Source organism: Alligator sinensis, unplaced genomic scaffold, assembly GCF_000455745.1.
Source record: "Alligator sinensis unplaced genomic scaffold, ASM45574v1 scaffold1092_1, whole genome shotgun sequence".
Taxonomy (NCBI): Eukaryota; Metazoa; Chordata; order Crocodylia; family Alligatoridae; genus Alligator; species Alligator sinensis.
Window position 1 is genome coordinate 1,475,283 of NW_005842252.1, and position 24,012 is coordinate 1,499,294.

The following is a 24,012-nucleotide window of genomic DNA, read 5'->3' on the forward strand; positions in this document are numbered from 1 at the left end:
TAAATAATTCAATCCTTCCCATCTATTTGGCACCAGTGAGGCCTCACCTGGAGTTCTATGTCCAATTTTGAGAACCATGCTTCAAGAAAATTGTGTTCAAATTAGAGAGTTCAGAAGAGAGCAAAAGTGTACAAAGGATTAGAAACATGACTTATGAGAAAAGGTCAGAAAAACTGGGCTTGTTATCATCTGCAGAAGACAAGACTGAGGGAGGGATTTAATGACAGTCTTCAAATACCTGAAGGGTAGTATAAAGAGGGTGGTGACGCACTTGTTTCCTTGTCTGCAGAGGATAGGACAAGGAGTAATGGTTTTAAATCAAGACCAAAAAGGTTGGATATTAGGAAGAACGCCCTCACTATGAAGCTAATTAAGCACTGAATAGATTACTTAAAAAGGTCAGGGAATCTCCAGTCTTAGAAGCTGTTAACTGCAGGTTAGACAAACATTTGTCCAGAATAGCTTATATAGGGCTGATCCTGCCTTGAGCATGGGGTTGGACTAGATATCCTCATGAGGTTTCTTCCAGCCCTATTTTTCTATGATCTTCCAAAGATGAAGCCTGGTGGAATGTTTTCAATAAAATATTACTTATAATTGTAGTATTAGGTTTTGTGTTTTTTTTTAAATGAATGATATTACAAGGTCTCTTCAATGCAGAAGAGCTAGCCTCACTCAATCCGCTCCATCCCACCAGAAAAAGCATGAAGGAAAAGTGAAACATGCCTCCCCAAGTCGAAAGAACTTCAGACTGTGTAAAAAATCTGAGGATTGCTAGCTTGAAAATTCCAGCTGATCTAGCAGTAGATGGTGAGACAGCTAAGGATCTAAATTAACAGAATGGTGCATGTTGTGGAGGCATAGTAGGGGTTGCTACCAAGCAGAGCCACCTTCCTCACTGTGCCAGGCCCAAAAACCTTGCTGCAGAAGTCTCCCCCGGGGAGCCTACAGCTGGCTGTCCTGCTTCCCAAAGAACACCTGCAAGCCTGGGGTAACGCTGCCACCACCCAGGCACTGGTCTCTGTTAGGGCTCTGTGCAGCCTGAGGCACACAGATCCTGAAAACCTTGGGGTTGCCTGCCCACAGGTAATATTTCTGGGTGCCTCATTCATCCCAAAGCACCCGAAGCACAAACCTCAGGTAGGACTGGAGGAACATAAAACAGACAAGCTCCACTGTCCAATCTGGGAGCAAAAAGGCTCACCTCTCTGTCTCCACAGTACCACGTAAAGGCATGCTGTAACCTGATACTTCTATTGATGGGGGGCCGGGAGTGGGGGGGTGAGGAAGAGAGGGAAGGAGGGTAGAACAAGAAAGTCAGAATATACTTTGAGCAAACATAATCAATCACAGTCTTATACAGTCTTGGACATAATCATCCTTTTAAAAACATGTCTGGCCTAGACATAAATCCTAACTCCTGTCTAGTTTCCAAGTCTTTACTTATAGGAAGTCATCCAGACAGCAGCCTGGAAGCATGTTGCTTGTTGCTTTCAAAATGTCTGCCATCAGGAGAGTGTGTTCCCCCCTCCCCTCAGGAATTTATCTGGTCAGTTCACCTGATTGACCAGCCTGAACCAAAAAGATAGTGAGAGAGACAGATCCACCTGGAATGATCCAAGTGAGAGGCAGAGAGAGGGGGGATTTCTTCACACACAACATCTGTAACATCACCTCTGCACAGGACTGAACTGGCATGAGTTAAGATTATTTTCACCACCAAGCATTCCTCACACAGCAAATCTTCTGTGGATAATAGGTCTCTATGGAGAAGTGTTGACACTTCCGTTTCAAGTGCTGTTACTCTTAACTTTTCAGAGAACCCATATCTAAGAAAACATTTTTCCCCCACACTAAAACGCAGGTCATAGTTTGAGATGGCTTAATGCACCACTGAATTATGCTTTAATATACTCTTTTGAGATCGTATGACTTCTTCTCTCTCCCCACAACAACTGCTGTGTCTGGCTAGTACTGAAATTCATAGGGAGCTGGTCTGCATAATATTCCAATGAATTAGCCAAGCATGCAGGTTGGCACCATTGAGCTCACTGTACTCTAAGTTTATCCCTGTAGTGGAGATTTGCCTACTAATACTGGGGCTGAATTTGGCTTTGTGCAACTGTTGTGCTCAAGACCAACAGGGGCAAAAGTTGTTTATAAAACTTTTGAGTGCACAGCTGTTTCTAGTGACTTATTCTGGTTGGTCTGAAGACATGGCTTGCAAAATAGCAAATTAGCACAACATTTTCCAAGATTGATAATCAAAACAGCAACCAAAAGACCTTCCAGAAGATGTTCAAAGGTAAAATTCAGCTGTACAAAACAAAGACTTGGTTGTGGTATGACATGGTATATCTTTGAAAACAGACCTTAATCAACCTATGTGCAGCCTCCATATATACCCTATGCTATGAAACAGGATATCGAAGAACTCTAAATTATAGGCAGTATCTACTACAGTAAAGGGAAGATACTTAACCAATCAAACTAATGTGTCTGCTGGGTTTTATGATCTTCAGGATGAAGTAATTTTGAACTCTGTCACCACAACTCTGTCACCCTGTAGCCACAACAGGGAATTTCCTCCTCTATTTAGAACAGTACAGCATGCAATTGTTTATGATAGCAAAGACATCTGCTTTCTAACTAATGCACTAATTATTTAACTAAAACTCATAAATACTCAAAATAAGATCCTTTTTGAAAATATAGTACAGTTGGGAACACACTGTCCAAATCATTTTTTCATCATATAGTTTAGTCTTAAAAGAAGTTTGAAGGAATTGGTGGGTTGAAGGGGAAGAGATAAAGACCAAGGTGGAGCTCTTTGGATAACATTCAGATACAGAACATTATATCAGAAGCCCACCTCTGGGAACAATATAAAGCAGAAACTCTTACCGCCCAGAAAAGTGATGAGGGAGGAAGGAGACTGGAGAACATGTGTGCGCACTTGCTGGGCTGAAGTAATTCACCCTCCCTCCATGAGACAACAGCATTTTCCAAAAGTAGCGCTATAACTCAACTGGGAAGGGATGAGTCTGCCGCGGTGCTGAAGGTTCAAAGTTCAAATCCAGAGAATGAGGTACAATGGGAGCATAGAAATTGGATAGCTTTATATAACCATTTAAAAACAAACAAACACTTTTATTTAAAATTACATACAAAACTACTTTAAAATAATGTTTTAAGTTGTAAAATTAGACAGTTAGGCTGCTGACAGATGTGAAAAAAAATCCTGTGCATTACCGGAAGATATAGCGCATTAGTTCAACCCAGCTCCTCAGCAACTGTATGGATTGAGTGCCTCAAAGGGGCTTTTTAGCATTTTTATCTAGATCTAATTCAATCAGCTCTTAGATAAACGTGCCAAAAAAGCCCTGTTGAAGCACTTGATCTATATAGACATTGGGTGAGCTTGGTCAAACTAAAACAATGCCTCTTCTGGGCATGCACTGGGCTCAGCATGGGAGCATGTGAAGTTTAAAGTAAAGCATTGTTTTGTGGGGACTTTTTATGCGTGTAAGCTGCCATTAAGTAGGACATGCTAGAAGAGCTTGTGCAAGCAGTCTTTACTTGGTCCCCATGCATGTTTGCATTCAAGAGTCTTTAAACTACCACATCCCACTTTTACTTTGCTTAATTCGCCACACAAAATCAATGCAACGGGGAAAGCATTAATGTGCACACAAATAAATATGCCATCTTCAAACTTTTCTAGTATAAATCATAATGGCCAATTAAGTGGTTAAGATAGATACATTTGCTGTCCCCAAAAATAGAGAGGCAGTAAGTGTACTATCTGTAAGAGACTCATTTTTGATTAATCACCAAGGCAATTTCAATCCAACTAAAACAAAATCAAGATGGAAATATTCATCTGTAAAGTTGACAAATCATATTTATTATACCTTCTCTTCCTTTTTGATCTAGCATGCCCAGTTACTGCTAGTACTGTATCAAAAGCCTATACTCTAGCACATAAGGTTTGTATATAAAAGGTGTCGCCTTTAATCCACCCATAGCTTTGAAGGAAATAGAAGTGCTGAAACAATTCCTTCCTCTGAAACGATTTTTATTAGTCATTTCCTTCCTTCCTCCAAAGCTTGTCCTAATGAGAACATGCTTTAAAAAGTAATATTTCTATCACCCATATGTAAAATGGCCTTTTTCACTATCTATACTGGTCTTTAATCAGCTCTATCTAATGTCTTCATTATTGCACATTCATGTGGGAAGATCATTATAGGGACTTTCTAATAAAAAAAATGAGGAGAGGAGTCCTGTACACGTGTTCAACTAGCTTTAGCAACTGAGTTTGGAAAGTTCTGACTCAGGCAACCAGGCTTATTCAGCTTCTCCTCAGCCAATTCCTAGTTGCACTATTTGACTATATAGGCTTCTTTAATCACTTCTACTTTTCTCTAGGATTTTGTAATTTTGCAATACACTACAACTTTGATTTGCTTTTCATTCAATTTCATTTAGATTTCTCAATTGTTCAATTTTACCATTTTCACTCCTGTTTTTGTCCCCTCTCATTTCATGATTGAAGTTTTCATTTAGAGTTAAAACAGACAAAGACCACTTAACATTGGGGCAGAACAATTTTAAGGAGGTAACATCATAGGAAATTAGGGCTGGAAAGAACCTCACAAGGTCCTTTAGTCCATCCTGCTGCTGAATGCAGGATCATTCCTGACTAGGTGATCACAGCCAAGCGTCTGGCCGACCTGCTCTTGAAAATTTCCAAGGATGGAGATTCTACAATTTCTTCATGTAACCTCCTCCCTTGCCGTTTTGACCCTTAAGGTCAGAAAGTTCCTTCTAATTTACACCCTAATTCCCTTCGCTGTCTCTTGATGCCATTGCTCCTATTTCTGGAGCCTACCGCTATAGAGAAAAGCCCATCTCCATCCTCTCTATCATCACCCTTCAGGTATTTAAAGACTTATCAAATCCCTCTTCAGTCTTCTTTTCTTCAGACCAAATAACCCTAGGCCTTTCAGACTTTCCCTGTAAGTCTTCCTTCCCAGGCATCTAATCATTTTTGCCACTCTGTGCTAGATTTCTTCCAAACTGTCTACACTCTTCTTGAAAGGTGGGGCCCAAATCTGATTTGCAAGCAACACTCTTGTTAACACAATCCAGGACACGGTTGGCTTTTTTTTTTTTTTTTGGTAACAAGAGTAAACTATGACTCATATTCAGCCTATGGTAACTCTTGCGACCACCAGATCCTTCTCTGTAGTACTTCAGTTTAGCCACTCACTTCCCAGTCTGAATTTGTCAACAGAACTATTCTGCCCCAAGTGCAGGATTTTGCACGTGTTCTTATCATATTTCATTTGATTGACTGATTTGATTCATTTTTCCTAGGATCCAGAATGACTGGATTGATTGGCCTACCCACCTGAGTGTCTTCAATTTCACCCAGCTTGGTATCATCCATCAATTTTCTAAAGTGTGCACTCCATCCCATCATCCAAATATTTAATGAAGATGTTGAACAATATCAAATCCAGGACAGACTCTCGGGGAACCCCACACGATACCTCCTCCTAGCTAGACAATGAGCCACAGATGACTACTTACTGAGCACCACAAACCAACCAGTTATGTACCCATGTAACAGTACTCTCATCTAGCCTACATTTCCTTAACTTGTTATTGAGAATGTTGTGGGAGACTGTGTTAGAAACCTTGCTAAAGTGAAGGTATAACACATACACTGCTCTCCCTCCCATCTACAGAGCCTGTCATTTTATCATTGAAAGAAATCAGGTTGGTCAGACATGATTTGTTCTTGAAGAATCTATACTGGCTGTTTCTGTTCACTTTGATCTCCTTTAGGTGCTTCACTATAGATTCCTTGAGGACCAGAAATTCTTTCCAGGTATCAAGGTCAAGCTGACTGGTCTGTAGATTCCCAGAACCTCCTTCTTCCCTTTCTTAAAAGTGGGCACTATATTTGCTGTTCTCTATGTCACCTGACCTCCATGAGTTCTCAAAGAGGACAGCCAATGCCTTTGAAATTACCTCAGCACTGTAGGGTTCATCCCATCCAGCCCTGCCAAACTGAAAGCATCCTGTTTCTCTATGTAATTCCTAGCCCATTCTTCTAAGCTGTTTGTCTGCTTCCCTATCTTTGCTGCCAATTGCATTCATTATCAGGTAGCTGCCCTCATTTATGAAGCTTGAAGCAAAAAAGCATTAAACACTTCAGCTTTCTTCAAATCACGAGCAACTAAACTGCCTTCTGCATTCTGTAATGGACCTATGGTTTCTTTGGTCTTCCTCCTGAAATATTTGTAGAATCCCTTTTTATTCTCTTATATCCCTTGCCAGGTGCATCTCAAATAGTTCCTTGGTATTCCCAACTTTCTCTCTGTACACCCTGGTGATACTCCTATACCCTTCTCTAGTACTATGACCAAGTTTTTATTGGATTTCTTTTTGAGCTTCAACCCACTGAAGAGATTTCAGTGCACTCTTTTATGTTCTTTCCGTGAGCAATTTAGTTGCAAGAGAGAAGCCAAACATTGAGAGCTTTAGCTTCAAACATCAATGATCATGAATTTGAAAGTCTGCATAGGGACCCTTTCAAGTTTGCTTTTATATATCCAACTAACAATCTTCATGGCATAGCTCCTTCTCCTTAAATACTATTGCAAGACTTCCATTATTTGCTATGACAATAGCAATGTTTTGTCTTCAGCTAAAGTTCTCCCAGTTATTATTAGTGGTATTACCATAATGCCTCTATGTGCCTTAGATCTACTTTATATTATGAAGTCTGGTGGCAGCCTAGTTAAAATGCAATTACAAATTCACAATTAAATTGTGAATGTTAAATAGCTGCCAGTTAAGAAAAAGGAAGTATGTGTAAGATTAAATCAAAGGATTACTTATTGCTTTAACAGGAGTCATATGCTCAATGTTAAGATTCATGCTGGGGTATTTTGCTGAATCAGAAAAGCTCTCTTTAAAGCATTATCAAGTAGTCACTAGCCCATGAATTGAAGCTCCAAGAACAGTAAGGCTCATTATAAGATGGCTGCTGAGAGGACAAGTCCAAGAAATCAGGACGGGGGGGGGAGGGCGGGTAGAAACAAAAAAACCCCAAAATGTTGAAACAATTAAAGCTTAAGTAGCATATAAAAGGCATTTGCAACTTTCTTCTTTCTGCTATGACCCATTTACTGTCTTGTATACTAGAAAGACTCCATAATTACTTTAAAAGAAAAGTAAAATTAAGATCCATCCTCCAGGAGCACTAGTAAGACGTGTGAATAAGAGGCCCTCAGCAGACTTCTCAGATCTGCACTAATAACCTAGTTAATGTGCATACTATTGTGATTTACAGATACTATAAGAGATAAATTTAAATGTCATAAACTGCTTACAGAGAAGTACATTCAAATCCAAGGATGAACTGAACTGTTTAGAAAAATAAGGATTAGAGATGTGCCTCCCTCCCCAAATTATGCCTCACTCGGGTCTTGATACTGAACATACAGTACTTTCTGGTCTGTAAAACTCTTGTTAGTCATTGCTTCTCCTCCTTTTGTCTTTAGAAAAAGGCCTTTCAAGTCTGCTCCTTGTCAGAGGACATAAAACTTCAACTTTCATTTTCCTCTGGTCTAACTTCAACGATGGAATCTCATTTTAGACATCAGTTCCAAAAATCTGCTGAACACTGCTGAAAATCAGCTTCCTGAACAGGAAGGCTGCTTAAAACAGGCAGCCTGCTTTAGAAGATTTATTTCAGCAAGAGTTAGCCCACTCTCATCCATGAGCTCCCTGACTACACTCTAAATTCTTTACCGATAGAGCACTTGTTCTTTTTCACCCCATTAACTTTTATACAAGGCTGGGAATTACTAAACCTTCTGCATTTACTGCTCTTAATAAAAAGAAATAGGCATTAGGAATTTTAATTTTTTTAATGCTAGGAATTAAAGCTATTTAAGCATTCTGAAATTAGAAGCTGAGCTTCCAAAAGATTAAAGAGCCCCAGCATTGGTAGGCTACACAAAAGTCACTACCTCCATCTAGTTTTCCATTAGGCTTTAATCTCTTATTGGTATTGCATCACAGCATTCACATGAAGATACACATTTATATAAAAAATAATCTTTTTTCTGATTCTGCTGGACCTACATTTAGGCCATCAGATAATAGCTCCTCTATTTAGTGTTTTGTCCAGGAGAAAGGGCTGCTTTAAGTAGATTGAAGGTAGCTCTCCCAGACCCCTGAATTTGACTGTATCTTATCCCATGAAAAAGGAAATGCTCAAAAATATTTTTCTTTTAGAAGGCATTTTAGCCTCCTATTAAAGCAATGTCAATACTAGAAAATATGATAATTATTCCTCTAAGGATGAAAAGATAATTACTGCCACATTTCCAATTTCTTAGAAAGTGGGTGTGTTCCACAAGAGAGACCATTCTGCCCAACTTGCTCATGACAGCTCCTGCTCTGAAGGGCAATTAAGTCTAAATGCCAAGCTCACGCTGGCTCTTGCTGCTGCTTCCTGTCCCATGCCTGGTGGGTCTGTGTGAGCAGCCCAGCTTCTTAACTCCATCCATGTGCTCCCCTGCCCAGCCATACAGAAGCAGGAGCAAAGTGAGCTGCTGGCAGAGCCCACCCCCTCATTGCTGCAGTTTCTCCTCCCTACCTGCTGCGTGGAGTGCTGCAGTAGGGACAGGAGGAGGAGTTACTGGAGGGTTGGGGGAGCCCAGCAGTTTCCTGGGTGGCAGCAGCAGCAGCAGCCCTGCCCAGAAGCTGTGCTTGCTGGCTGGGACTGGGGCCCTTCAGTTGGGGAGGCTGGGAATGCAGCACACGTTGCCCCAGTTGGGAGTGGGCAGGACTTGGTCCCATGTGAAGCACAGCATGGGCAACTGCCAGCTGGGCCAGATACAGTTAATTGGCGAGTACCACCCTGCGGGCCAGATCCAATCAGCTCATGGGCCAGATCTGAATCTTGCCCACCCCTGCCCTATAACTTGCAGGTAAGCAGGGAAGACAAGGGCACATCACATGCAAGGCAAGTTAAAGAGAGGATCTGAACAGAGACAGAGTAGTAGTTTTATGGATTTTAAGTTTCCAAAAAGTGCTTTTCAAAAAACTGTAACAAATACTTGGACATTGAATACTGCCTTACCAACCTGATTGTGGAGGGCAGTTACTACCTATATATTTAATCTCATGAGAACTTCTTGTTGCTGTTTACAATCCAAAGGACTCCAACTACTACACAGGTAGTGAATCCTGGTAATGAGAAAGGCTTTGCTGACGCAACACTGCTGGAGAAAAATCCATTATTACTGGCTGAATGAAGGACACATGAAGAAAAGAATACTATTCTAGTCACGATGAGAAGAAAAGGATTCCTGGGAAAGAGGACAAAGGGAAAATATCAGTTGTTAAAGGTAAGTCAGAGAGAGCGAGGCATTCATATTCAATCCAACATGCTTGGCTCTCCTAACATGCTAAGTACCATAACACACACACACACACACACACACACACACTTTTGCAAAATCTGCAAAAACATAAATGAGTTCTGTTTTGGCAAGGCTGCTCATTATTAAGCAAACCCATCTTTTCCTACCTGGAATAACGTATGATTAAGTTGATTTAGCACAGCAGAAAGAAAAATTCTCCACTCCATGCTATTGTGTGGGCACGCTTCAAAGTCTCATTAGCTGCTACTTCTCTGGCTCAGTACAGAGGTTAAATACCTCTCTTCCCTACTGTGGGAAACCATTTTAAATTATCAAGCTTAGCGCAGTCTAGCTGTGCCTTAAACACACACAGCACTGTTTAACATGAAGCAGCTCAGAGGGAAATGGTGCAAGTGAAGAGACTGAAATGAAGTGATAGCTTCAAGAGCTTCTGGTACTTTTTCACTATGGACTAATTTATTTCAGTCTCAATTTCCTTTGGAAACATTAATTGGACCTGGTAGCAAATTATGTTACTGAGCTTTAGGAGACAAATGTTTATAGCACTTAAAGTAATATGTAGTTCAATTCTTTTGGCTAAATGGGAGATTTAGAAATATTTATGCGCCACTTAACCTCCTCCCCTGCTCCCTTTGGTAGACTGAACATAGTCCTCCTTCCCCAACAATAATTTTCTGTTTGGCAGGAAGAAAAATCATTAGGAATTCTTAATGAAGTTCAAATGTATCAATGCTTTCTAAGTATTAGCAATATCAGCCCAGCGTTGGAAAGTCTATTAATTATATACGAAGGTAGGGTCTGTTGAGAGGACATAATACATTGGTTATGGGCTACGTAAACAGTGTCTTAATACAAATCTCAGGGTGGGAGGGGTACCTGAATTGTTTTTATTAAGCAGTTGGGTTCCAGTTATCTTCCACAAGATTCTGGAAGTTTTGAGGGGTGTTTAGTCAAGAAAACATTTCCAAAACTACATCTGTGGGTTCCATAATTATCCTCTGACTTTTTATAACATCTATGCTCAGTTTACAAACTAGGGCTTGAAACTTGCAAATATTTACACACGTAATCCCTTTAGCAGTGGGATTATTTGCATGCATAAAACTAAACACCTTTACAAACATTTTGAATGGTCAGGACCCAAAACACAAAAGATTTTTCAAACAACTTTCAGTGCAAACTCATCCTGGAATAAGGAAAGTAGAAGAAATATAAAGCAGGATTCTCTCTTCTGACACTGTCCCCTGAGTTACATACACTGAGATCTGAAATTTAGGGCTAAGTACAGACAGTCAAAAAGCCCGAGGATGAATCGATTCAATCTTTGCAGCTTAGTCTAAGATGCGTAGGTTGAACTGATAAGCAAGTGAGTAAACACTGACTTTTTTTCTGGAAATGCAGCCACATGCCTGCAGCTGCCCAGGCTAGAAGCTGGGGGGACACTAGAGCACACCTCTATGGTCAGCTGGAGTATACAGCTTGGGCCAAGGCTAGCTCACCCACCCTGCAATGGGGGGCTTGTGGGTAAGGTTCAAAGCACCCTGGGATGCGGGGGGACTGAGAGGTAATTTGAATCTGGAGAGGGATCTGAGACAGAATTTTAATAAACCGATTTAACCTAAATCAGTTAAGTCTGATACAACATCCATCAGGTTTATCTTAAACCGGTTTGGGCCATTTTGAAAGCAGTTTATGCGCACTGAACTTCAGGTGTGTTACAGACTGAACCGGTTTCCAATCACTTATATCAGTTTGTGTGTAATTTGTCCCTAGCCCAACTGGTACTCTTGCCAGATAAGGGGGACAAGAAAAATACAGCTTCTTCTTTCAGGGTTTGATTTTATTCTACACTGGTGACCGCAGGAATAAGTTTATTACATTAAGAGGACAATCAAATTCATTTATTAGGAATGTAACCTGCTGATACTTGGGGCCAGGTTTCTGGATCTGCTCAGATTGAGTTTTGTTGGTACAGTCCTAACGCACCTAACCTCAGATCTACTACTGTTTGAAGAAGGCTACCAGGGAAGCAGAACCATAGAAGTGATAGTTCTCTCTCACAGAATTCCCTTTATAAATAAATAAAAAAAAGGAAGATATAGAAAACTGATTGAACTCATTTCAGTCAAGCAAAGCAAGCAACTGAATGCACAAAGTTAAGGACAGTATCAATTAAGGATCTGTATACTTATCAACAAATAATTAATGATTGCTGGTTTAGCTCGATTACAGGCATCTGATTCCAACACATCAGCACTAGGATATCAATTGATCACTTTTCACTTGACAATATTTTTCAACTTCTTGTTAAGTAAACTTCAACAATTAAGTCTGATGTTTTTTCCTGGTGGATGTTGAGGACTTTTTTTGTAAAATTCCAACTGAAGTTAAGGCATTTTTCAGAAGGATCAGAGAGAAAAATCTCGTTCTGCCCGTGGTAAATTCTTACAGTTGTTTTACTGTAAAATTCTCATGGTTTCAAGCGTCACAGCAAGGACTTTAAATATGACAACAGTGTTAAGGGCACACCTTTCGTCACCCCTGCAAAAATTCTGTATACATTTAACCAAAGACTAAGTTCTGGAAAGATTCTACCTGGCAGTGAGTGGGTGCTCCATCCTGGGAGTAGAGGGGCTAAACACGGCTCTGGAACTACTGCTCCCAGTTGCAAGGGGGCAGCTGTCGTACCAGGGATAGCAATTGAGAACAGAACAATTGTATCTTCTGTGCTCTTGATGTTACCCCAAAAAGGAAATGACTCAACTGACTCAAATGCAGAGAGGTGGGGAATTGGGCTGGACACACGATGCTACAGGGTCTGTGCATTACATAGACTATTTCTTTTGCTATATTTTGCTTAGAAAACATTGTTTCTGGCAAGCTCCCAGAAGGGCTCCCAGAAGAAGCCCAAAGGAAAACAGAAAATTATTCCAGACAGACCAGGTCCAAACTTTGCTCATGAGAAGCAAAGCAAAGCTGATAACATTCTATAACCAGTTCATTCTTACGGTATATTTTAGCATGCTCACTGTGGGAATGCTAATTATTCAGTGAATACTCACACTACAATGAAAAACTAAAAACATGCTCTTTTCATCTTCCTTTTTTTAGGCACAAAAAACTATTTTGATGATAAAAATATGGCTGCTTTAATGAAGTACGAAATTAGGATGTCACACTCAGCAAACCACACTGTGCACATACATAGCTGACAGAGACCCATTTCCACTTGTCTCTTACAGAGGTAGCCAGAATCAATGCTCAACTGTGAAATGGAAACACAGGGCTGGCTAAAAGTCTTCCACTAGGCAGCAGGATCCAAAACTGGAACATTCAGTGGGCTCAAAATATACTATTTTCACCCATGGGCATCCTTCCTTGTATAACCCTCGTGTTCTTAAAAACATTCTTTAAAATTAAACATTTCACATAAAAGTTATGCTATTTTTCAACTATCTCATCAGTTGTTGTTCAGAACTGTGGACCGAGAATCCCTTGAAATAAAGTGTACCTCTCTGTGTACAAAGCATTGGGAATATATTAAAAAAATCATGTTATTAATTAAACATCCTGGAATGGGGAATATGTTCCATTACAGGTATTCAAAGGACTATGGCTTATAAATTATCAAATTACTTTGAACTCAGGAAAGTAGCCTCTAATACCTTTTCTTCCTAATAAATCCTGAACTCAATAGATAAACAAGTAGTATTTATCATTGCAAAAGCAGAGAGAGTAAGAGACAGACAACTACATAGACATCTTCAGAGTGAGGGGATTAGAAGATGCAACATGAAAACAAGCTCACTGTCAGTTTGCTAAGGGAGACAAGAGAGTCTTCCTTTCTTCTTGTGCCCAGTTAACAGTACTACAGGATCTTGCTCCAGCTGTAGTTGTGTGCACTGAGATGTATACAAGCCATCAACTGGAGACACAAATGAATTAGTTTAGCTTTTGGCCAACGGGTGGGAAACAGCTCACCTAATAACAGTCACTTTATCACCCCCCACCAAACCCAACCCAACCCAACCCAACCCAACCCAGTACTGGTGGAAAAACTGTTCTATTGCTTTCTGGAGCTTATAGGTGAAACCAAACAAGTGACCATCATTGTAATTGATCAGGATGGACACATACTTTACTGATTAGAGACATTCTGAGCTATGAAAAGCTCATCATTATTTGTTTTAATATCTGAATACTATGCTTTCTTGTGCTGCATGTGTGGCAGTGACACTGTGATAACCAGCTACAGCCAAATTATACAGCTCCATTTTCCCCACAGGGAATACCACATGGAAAACTCTCAATCAACACTACCATGATAAATCCTTGTGTCAGTTCATTTAATATTTGCCATCAACTTTCCTTTGCTGTGCTTCATTACATTTGATATTTTATTAAGGGCCTGATCCTTCATTACTCCTGCTCCTATAATGAATTCCAGTTCCAGAGAGAACAAAATTAGGTGTCTCATTCATTTTCCAGTATCCTGGTTACCAGCTGTGCTTTTTTAGTGCAAGTGCTTCCAATATTTTAACAGGAAGGGATCTGACCAAGAACCTAAACCAAAAGTCTTTTCAGCTCCAAAAGAAAAAGGGGAGAAAAAAATACCTTTAGGGCCCTTCTACATGTGGAGGTAAAGGCGCAATGGGATTTAACATGTGATCACCACAATTGTGCCTCCTGCCAGGCCACACGTACATGGCAGGAGGTGCGATTGTGGGATTGTGCATTAGATCCCACTGCACCTTAATCGCCAGTGCTGTGAACCTTGCAGCTGATGAAGCTTGGCAGTGCTCACATCAGGAACAGTGTTCCCCACGCTGCCCCTGATGTGAGCCCTAAAGCCCATGTCACTGTAGGGTTCTGAGCGGCAGCAGTGGGAAGAACGCAGCCACCGCTTTGAGCCTTGTGAGGTGTGATGCTTGCAGCAGGGGCAGCATGGGGCAAACACTGCTGTTGCTGGAAGCCCAGCGCCTCGCAGTGGTAGCAGTGCTTTTCCCACTGCTGCCATTGAAAGCCCTGCAGCTGAAGTCACTGCCCCATGTGGCTTGCTGAGGGTGGGAGGGGGTGGGCGGCAGCATCCCCCCCACTGTGCAGTCCACAGCTGATAATGTTGCCACCATTGCAAGCCTTGTCAGCTGCAGGGCTGGCATAGGGTGGGGCACCCTTGTGTCTGGGAACCTCTCAGTTGATGGGGCTCCCAGCCACAGAGGAGTACTTGGACATATGTTCAACTGATGACATGATTATAACAAGCTACAACATGATTATACATTTTGGGGGGAATAACTCTGTAGCTTATTGCTTGTTTTATCATGCCATTAATTGGTTGAACATGTAGCTGGGTCATAACTTAAGGCATGACTACCTCGTAAGTGGAGAGGGAGTCTTAGAATGATAGAAAAAAGGTATTTTCTTCCATCTGGATCATCTGGTTTTAATACTACAAAGAGAAGTCTTAGAACATTCACAGAAGAATAAATATTCTAGATGAAGATGAACCTGACTGGCATAATTGGTACAATCACTTCTTTGCCTTTATTTTTTATTTTTTTACTTCTTTACTTTTATAGGTGCAAGCATATAAAAGTTTGTTCATAAATCAGTCACGGAATTCTAATTGAAGGAGGTCAGAGAGGTTAAGTGTCTACAATACACAGCTTCAAAGTCCAAAGCAGGGGTAATTGAAAAGTTATGCAAAGAGGAATTGTTTAGACAATTAATGGATAAAGAATCTGAGCCTGAGGGTAAAGCAGAAACACAGAACTTGTGACTGCAGTAATTCATTGCTAACTTTGACCAAGGCCAATCATATTTTGAAGAACCTTATAAGTGGCAAGTCAGTACAGAAAACAGGTTTACATTTGCTATATATGATCTAAGGAAGAATCTGTCAAACTACCAAAGTTTAGGCTAAACAACCATTACATTAAAGCCTACTCTTTACATCTGCCCTATGAAGGAGAAAATGCAGCAGATTCTAACAAGTCAGTTTACATTCAATTTATTGTAATTCAAATAATTGCTAGTTAGATTAGATTTTGACAAACAACCATAACTTTAAGATTAACATTTGGTTATTTCCTAACATACTATATTTAAGGCCAACTGAATGCCTTATCTTTTGTAGGGCAAACCCTCTGAAACCACTATAATTACATTTATATTTTTAAAATGTTAGTGTCAACACAGGTCCACAAGGCCTTTTCTGGCTAATTTAGTCTTTACAGTGCTTCAGTGACTGCAAAGTTGAACTGAAACTCAATACTTGCTACATTTCAACAGTTATGTATCCTCTTATGAAATAAACAGAGGTTAGCAATACAATGTTTTGGTACTTGTGGCCGTAGTCCCAGTCACTCATCTAAAGGATCCTGCAACAGTTCTTTGATAGCCACATGAAAACTGAGTTCTTTAAGAAAGTGTCTTAGAGAGCAATGGTGTGGAAGTAATACCATTGACTTAGTAGGTGCCTATTCATATTTATGAAATGGCCAAATGTTGCAGATATTGGGAATCACTGCCTCCCCATTTGACCACTTCACTTTATTTCTGGTCATGTTATCTGTGCTGAACAATAATGGCTTCCCCTGCAAAGGTAACATTAAGAAGGCATTTATTCATATTTGGATTATTTTAATTAATTTTAGCAACTGGAAACAAGGAAGGGTCATTATGATGTGACCAGTCAGTTCTCAGCAAATTACAATTAAATGCTTCACAAATCAACAGTGACTAGGGTTGCTCAGTGGCTGGAAGCTTGATTAAGTATAATCTCTAATGACAATCCACAATGGGGGTTGTCAGGGTTGGTTCACTTATTTGAATGTGCATAGACCTTGTATGTCAGAAAGCAAGACTAACAGAACTAACCTAGAAGCCACATTCCTGTTCACTGTTGCATTCTTTTTGTTTAGCCAGCATTCACACTCCTACAAAGTTAGGATTCTAAGCAACTGATATATTAATTCTCCCCCCACAAACCCCTCCTAAAAACTCTACAGCTCAAGGGTAATACTTCTGTGGGCAGCTAATACAGTATTATTAAGAAAACAGAATAAAAAGGAAACCAGCAAAAATGAATTTCCCAGAGACAGATATTAGGTATAGGGAGTCTGTTAATGATAAACTCTAACCCTTGAGTGTAAATTTTAGTGTCTGGTTGAGCTGTACTTGGTGCAGGACCTGAGGGACACCTGATTTTTTTTTCCGTTTCTGCAGTGGGGATGAGGGTAGTGTAGTGGGAGTAGGGGAATGATGCTAGATCAGGCTAAAAATTGTGCTGAGGTAGACTATCGGGGCAAAGATCATTTGAGTGCTTCTCCTGTTTCACCTCTTCCAAATTTATAGAATTATGGAAAAGTAGTGCTTGAGGGAATCTCTGAAGGTGATCTAGTCCAACATCTTGTCTGTAGCAGGATCATCCCTATCCAAACCATCCCATACGAATCTTTGTATAGCTTATTAGTAAAACTACACTTCAATCCTGTTGCACAATGTGCGGGCCGGGAGCGACCCGAGCCCTTTTCCGTGCTGCACGCGGGCTGTGGCCAGCAGCCCGGGCACGCCGGGTCGGAGAGGGAAGGCCGTCGAGCTGGAATTAGGCACAAACGTGTGTCGGTAGTTTTAAAGATTGTTTACTTACACCGAGATGGCAGTGGTGCAGGCTGGAAAACTTGCTTGAGTTGCGGTTACAGACAGAAAACAAAACTCGAACCTGCAGGGCACGAGGGTACGTTGCAAAGGGTTTTCGGCGACAGGAAGATGAAAAATACGAGGGTACGTCGCAACGGGTTTCCGGCGACGGGAAGATAAACCTGCAGGACTCGAACCTGGGTAGGAGAGCTCTGAGGCCGGTCATAAGGGCTCACACGAAGTTTGCTAGGCTCCGTGGGTTCGGTTCTCTTGCGCGCAGGAAGGGATACGTCTGGATTGCACTCGGCGACGGGGAGAGGCTAGAGGTTGATCAGACCTCCGTTGCCTGCTTGAAATGCACTGGGTCCATAAGGATCCGCAGCGCTTAGAGATCTTCACACAGCGTGAAGTCTCCTCCTCCCTTGTTCGTGGAGTCCTCCAACTTGGGCGGAAACCACTCAAACCTCTTATACGGCTAGCAAGCCAATAAAGAAAGCTTCAAATTGGCGGGAAATTCTCCCTTGCACCGGGGTTCTCTTTTGCAGCAGAAAACTCCACCGTGCAAAGAAGCTGTAATTTAGCGGGAACAATTTAGCAGTGCCGAAGCACACAAAAACAAAAATCACACCCTTTGGGTTGTGACACACAACTATAAGGCTTAGCACCCTAATATGCCACAGGTGAAGTAGGGGAACAACAGTGATCAGCGTCCTGCTTCTGCAAGGGTTCAAATATACTTGAGAGATCCAAGGAAGAGGGACATGCCCTCTGCTACAGAGGAAGGCAAACCGCCCCCCTCCAGTTTGTACCAAACTGAGCATGGGTCAAAATTCCTTCCTGACCCCAAATGTGGTGATTGGTCTGACTGAGTGAAAGTGCAAAGACATTCAACCAGGAATTCCTAGGCTTTAGTTCCAGTAAGAACATTAGCACACTCCAGTCAAAATCTCCAGACTTGGCTATAGTCAACAACCACTTGTTCTGAAAATGACAAGCATCCCCTTCCCATTCTCTCCTCCCAGTTGTGTAGCAACAGGAAGGGGAAAAACATCCTTCCAGGCCCCAGGTAGCAAGCAGCAAAATCCAGAAGCATGTAAAATACCTGTAGTGTAGCATAAGCATAATTACTAGGGCCATGCGAAGCTTCGGGTGCTGATTTGATTTGGAGGAGATCTGGCCTGATTCAGCAGCCGAATTGCTGAATCCGAACTGAATCAGGAGACCAATAAAAAGGTCCGAATCAATTTGGAGAACTTTAAAGATTTGGGCAGTCCCTGCTCGCCACCACAGGGAGCTGGTGCCCTGCCTGGCCCCAGCATCCTGACTCTTAAGAAAAAAAAGAAAAGAAAAAAAGCCTCATACTCACCAGCTGCTGCAGCAGCCATTGGGGCTTCTGGGGACTTGTGGCAGAGCCCCCCCCATGCAGTGTGGGGCGGTGGGGGGTCAGTGAGGATTACCCCCCACCCCCCTGGCAGGAGCCAGAGAGTGTGGGGCTTTAAAAAAAAAAAAAGAGCCAGGACGCTGGGGTCAAGGGAGGCAGCCATGGACAGGGCTAGAAGAGCGGGTGGGGGATGGGACCGGTTTAATTAGGAGATTCAGCAGCGGCCGAATATCTGAATCAGATTCAGCCAAATCAATTCAGGACAGTAATCTGAATCACCAAATCGAATCTGTTCCCCAAATCGGCCAAATCTGAAGCAAATACTAGCTGCTTTGCACAGGCCTAGTAATTACTCCTAGATTATCCCTGATCAATACTTATTCAACCTCTTCTTGAACACCTCTAACAAATGGAGACTCTACAACTTCCTTAGTCAGTCTATTCCACGGTCTCATTGCTCTAAACAGTGAAAAAGTTTTTCTCCTGATATTGAGTCTAAACCTACTTTGCTGCAACTTCAGACCACTGGCCCGCACCCTGCTCTCCGTAGCAAGAGAGAAAAGGTGTATTCCCTTTTTTTTTTTAATGGCAGACCACTTGAAGACTTATGTTCCATCTCAAACACCTTTTTCACAAGCTGAACATATCTATTTCTTTCAGCCTCTCTTCTTAAGGCTTGCCTTCCAAGCCCTTTATCAATTTTTGCTGCCTGTTTCTGAAACGTCTTTCACTTCTCCATGTCCTTTTTAAAATATGGAGCCCAACTGCAGACAGTACTCGAGATGAGACCTAACCAATGCCAAGGAGCACTATCATCTCTCATGTCTTAGACCTAACAATGCAGGCAAAACCACATTTACATTCTGTGCAGATGTGTCAATGCACTCGGATGGAGTCTGTGATCCACCGATTCCTAGATCCTTCTCTATAGTGCTGCCATCTAGCCATTTTCTATTTCTGTTTTTGATTATTCTTCCTGAGGTGCAGCAGCTTGCATTTGTCAGCCCTGAACTTTATTCTGTTAGCTCTGTTCCAGATCTCCAATCTGTCAAGATCCTTCTGAAATGCACTTCTGACCTCCAGTGTGTTTGCAATTCTTCCTAGTATTGTGTCATCTACAAATTTGCTCAAGGAGTTCTCTCTGTTTCAGAATCCAAATCCTTAATAAGCATAGTGAACAACACTGGGCCAAGGACAGACTCCTGTGGGACTCCACTCAATACCTCGTCATTCCAGCATGGATCCATTTATAATCATCCTTGCCAGCTGAGCCAGTTCTCTATCCACCTTACAGAAATTTTGTCTAGCTCACATTCCTCCGGTTTGTTTATGAGAAGGTCATGAGGGACTCTGTCAAAAGCTTTTCTGAAGTCCAGATACACTATATATACATAGCATTCCCTTCACCTATGCAACTACTTACCATTTCAAAGAAAGAAATCAAGTTTGTTTGGCACAATTTGTTCTTGGTAAACCCATGCTGGCTGTTTGGGATCAGTCTTTCCTTCACCAGATGCTTGCAAATGGACTTTCTTTTGATACGTTCCAGTAACTCCTCAGGTATCAAGGTGAGGCTAACAAATCTATAGCTCCCCAGGTTTTGTTGCAGTTTTTGTTTTTTTACTATGTTGGCCCTTTCCAATGCTCGTTTATGAAACTTTGCCCATTTCATAAATATTATTATCAAGGACTCTGAAGTCTCCTTTGCCAGGTCCTTCAGTACCCTGGGATGAAGTTCATCAGGTCTTGCTAATCTCAATTCATTCAGACCTATCAAAATCTCTTTGACCGTTTCTTCTGTTATCTCATCCCTCAGCTTGTCTCTTTACTTATCCGGATAATCTTTATTAGCTGTCTGGTTACAGCCTAATTATTTTGTGAAAACTGAGGCAGAGTAGCCAAGTAGTCAAGTAGCTGCCTTCCTTGCATCTTCTGTTAAGAGTTGACCCTAGCTCTTTTACTGTAGATCCACAGCTTCCTCTGTCTTTCTTTTCTGGCCTACATATTTACAGAAGCTTTTCTTGCTATATTTAACTTTCTTTACCAGGGAAGTTTTTTACCTTTGTCTTCCTGATACTGTCTCTCCATTTCTTGCTATATCCTGGTATGCTTCCCTGGTGACTTGTCCATCTTTCCATTGCCTGTATGCTTTCTTTTTGCATTTAAGGCATTTTAGAAGCTCCTTGAAAAGCCACATTGGTTTCTGGCTATTCTTGTGCTTCCATATCAAAACAGCTTCTTTCGGGGCTTCCAGTACTGTGCTCATTAGAAGCTTCCGGCTCCTCCAGGGTACCTTTCTTTAGTCTGTCCTTGATAACTCCCGACCCTAGAGAGAAGGGAGAGTGGCACAGAACTGGCTGAATGAATTTAGGCATTTGTGGAAATCCCTTTTGTCCTACTGGAACAGATATGAACCCCCCCTTGTGCTGATGATGGAGTTGAGGATCAGGCACTACCACCAGTCTCTCAACCATTTTCCTTGCACCCACCTGAGGAAGGTGACTCCTAAGATAGACTATGATAACAGAAATGGCTACCCTAAATAAAACAAGGGGTAAATTATGGCAGATTAGCAATAAGGTCAGGAGTGGAGATAAAAAAGTTACTTGATATTCAACTGAATTTGATACAAGTCTTCTACCCCTTAAAGCAGAGTAACTGTTTCCACACCCTCAGGATGGTAGTTAGATTTTGGTGACTGTTTAATCAATAGAAAGCAGCAATGTTTCCAAATGGACAACTCCTAGAAATTGAGTACCGTGAGGGCCAGGAGACAAAAGTATGGTGAGACTTCTGTTCGGTGAACACTGGAAGGGGGTGAAAAATTACAGGAATGCAAACTTAGCAATTGGTTTAGGGTAGCAGAGAGATTAATAGTTTAAATGTACAGGTGAATTCCAACTCGTCCAGGAAACAGGACATTTGGGCCAGGTACAAACATTATATTTTTACCAGCATAAGTGACTGGAAACCAGTCTATACCTGTAGCAGAACAGAAGTTTGGCACATGTAACTGGTGAAACCTGGTCTTAAATTTGCCCCCCACCAAAGAGGGGATGTGTTTTCTGTTTGCTACTGATCTAAACTTTGCTGCTTATGGAAAACCGTGCACCTTAGATTGATACTGCTTTAAGCTTTTTGAATGTCTGTACCTAGCCTTGGGGGTTATTTCCAGGAACTGAAAGCTTGGGTGAGAGTTTGGGTGAAACTTATACCATAAACAGGAGATTTGGGAAGGTCAACTGAGGACAGAGGTTGCAGTATCATCATGAACAAGTATCCTTAATTTGAACAAGCTCTAAATTAAAATTCTTTAGTCAAAGTGAAAATTGGAAAGTTAGCATCACATTGTTATTCTTAGCAACACCACAACTCAATTTAAAAGGCTTTCCTTTTGCTTGAAGCTACTAGTACTGCATACTATTGATGGACATGTTTCACTCCTCCTCCAGATTCTGGCTCAGCAGTAAAACACTTCATGGATGAAAGAATAAAAGTGCAAGCAACACATTTGGGAGGTCTAGAGAGGATGTTCCTGAGCCAATTAATGCAGCTGCAAATAAGTGGTAGTAAAAAGAAAGTTAACTAATGCTGAGAATAAAATGCATTAAAATAGGTTTTATTTTACTAGCTGCTGCTTTGGGGAGACAAGTATGTACCCAGGGGCAAATACTTCTCATTTTTATTAGTAACCAAAGCACTGTAATGTGCTGATACATACTAAGCAAATATTTATGTAGTCAATAAAAACCACTCAAGAGACAAACTCAAGCACCTTAAAGGAAAAATAAGGACACACAAGGAAGAGATAGCCAGTTAGTATTTAGAACTAAATCCATTGAATACCTGATATTTTAAAAAGTGTCATAACCATCTTAAAATAAAACCTGAACTTTATTTTTTTAAAATTTTAAATCATGTACTTGATTTTTAAATTTCTTTTCCTTCTTTTCCCCTTCTAAACACTGAACCTGCAAAAGTGCCCCCCCCATCACTATCACACTGGAGCCAAACTAATGAAGAGACAAATGATGTAGCAAGAACGTGTTTGTTCCACTGGTTCAGGGACACAGTTTAGACAGGCATGCGGAAGTTGCTTTCAAGAGTTCTCTCTTACAAGCAAGTACACAGTGCCATTTTCTGAAACCAAGTACTGATTATGCTGTACACTGAAGATTAGACACCAGTCCTATTATTGAAGACTAGAGGCAAGTTTCCAAGGTAGTAGATCTTACTAAAATAAGTGGTTGAGTAAGTGGATAGAACGGTGACCCTTGGTTTAAAATGACAATGGTACTTTATAGTGCCTTTCATCCAAGGATGTCAAACAACTTTAAGCAAAGTTACTTGAAATCTGGCATCGGTTCTGAGAAGTAAGAAAGCATCTTATTTTACAGGTATATTAACTGAAAGGAAAGAAAAGTCTAGTCAAAGACATGTAGCTGGTCAGTAGTATAGGCTGCTGTATTTTCTTGCATACCATATGCCCCCACATAAAATATGCATCTTGTTTTTGAAATGTACAATGTTAAAAAAAAGTCGTCATGGCCAACTGTGACATAAATCCTACTGGAAGTAGGAAGTGTCTAGGAAGTGTGGCGTCTCAGGAAAGTCTGAGGGAGCAGGAACTTCCTAGTGTGGCAGGATATCAATAAGGCTAGGCCCCAGACTCTTGAAAGGGCAGTAGCAAGTCTGGTACTTTTTTTTTTTTTTTTTACTGTAAGTAGATCTTTATATGTTTCTGTAAAAAATAAAGTGCTTTTTCCATGTTACCAGTCTCATCAAGATACTACAGATTATATGCATGCAGCTCACTTGCTCTAAGCCAGCTTTAGGCACAAGCCACAGTTTTCAGGCAATAGTTACTGCAGCAGTGAGAGGGTTAATACAGGACTCCACATCTTTTCCTAGCTGGGACCAAAAACAAGTGGCAGCCATCCTAGGAGCCACTAAAGCACAGTATCTGTGTATTTCTATTAATCTCTGCTTCTAATTCAATGAAAAACACTAGAAAATTCACTGGGTTTACCATACAGGTTCAAATTTTGTCAGCTCAGAACTGAGGTCCCTTTTCAAACCTATTTTTCCTGATTTAAGACTTCATCTATTCTTTCTTGAAATGTGTTACAAAGCAACATTTTATAAAGACGGATGTTTACAGATTAAAACTTCATATTTAATTTCTCCCTACTGGTGTAATTGTTCACATTCATATCCTCATTACCATACCCCACCGCTCCAACTGAGTTTTCATCGAATCTCTATCTGTAAAGTTCCATATATTTTAACATACAGTAAATGAGTATACTGAAGGATTCCTACACAGTCCAATTCCTTTTCTGCTCCAGAAGGAATGAAACAATTGGAGTGAAGCACCCTTCATAAAAGACAGCATTATTATGAAGAAAGGGGGGGAAACCCAAAGGCAAGGCATATGAAACTAAAATATTTATTTTTCTTTTATATTACATACCACAAACATTTGCTTAACTTCTTGGCACTGGTAAGCTGAATGAG

The 24,012-nt window shown here is 41.0% G+C and overlaps 1 protein-coding gene across 11 annotated transcripts in view; it reads right to left on the reverse strand.

The window, feature by feature from the left end:
* Positions 1-24,012, reverse strand: part of TBCK (TBC1 domain containing kinase) — a 187,895-nt gene that overhangs the window by 32,894 nt on the left and 130,989 nt on the right. The gene's annotated exons all lie outside the window — the stretch shown is intronic.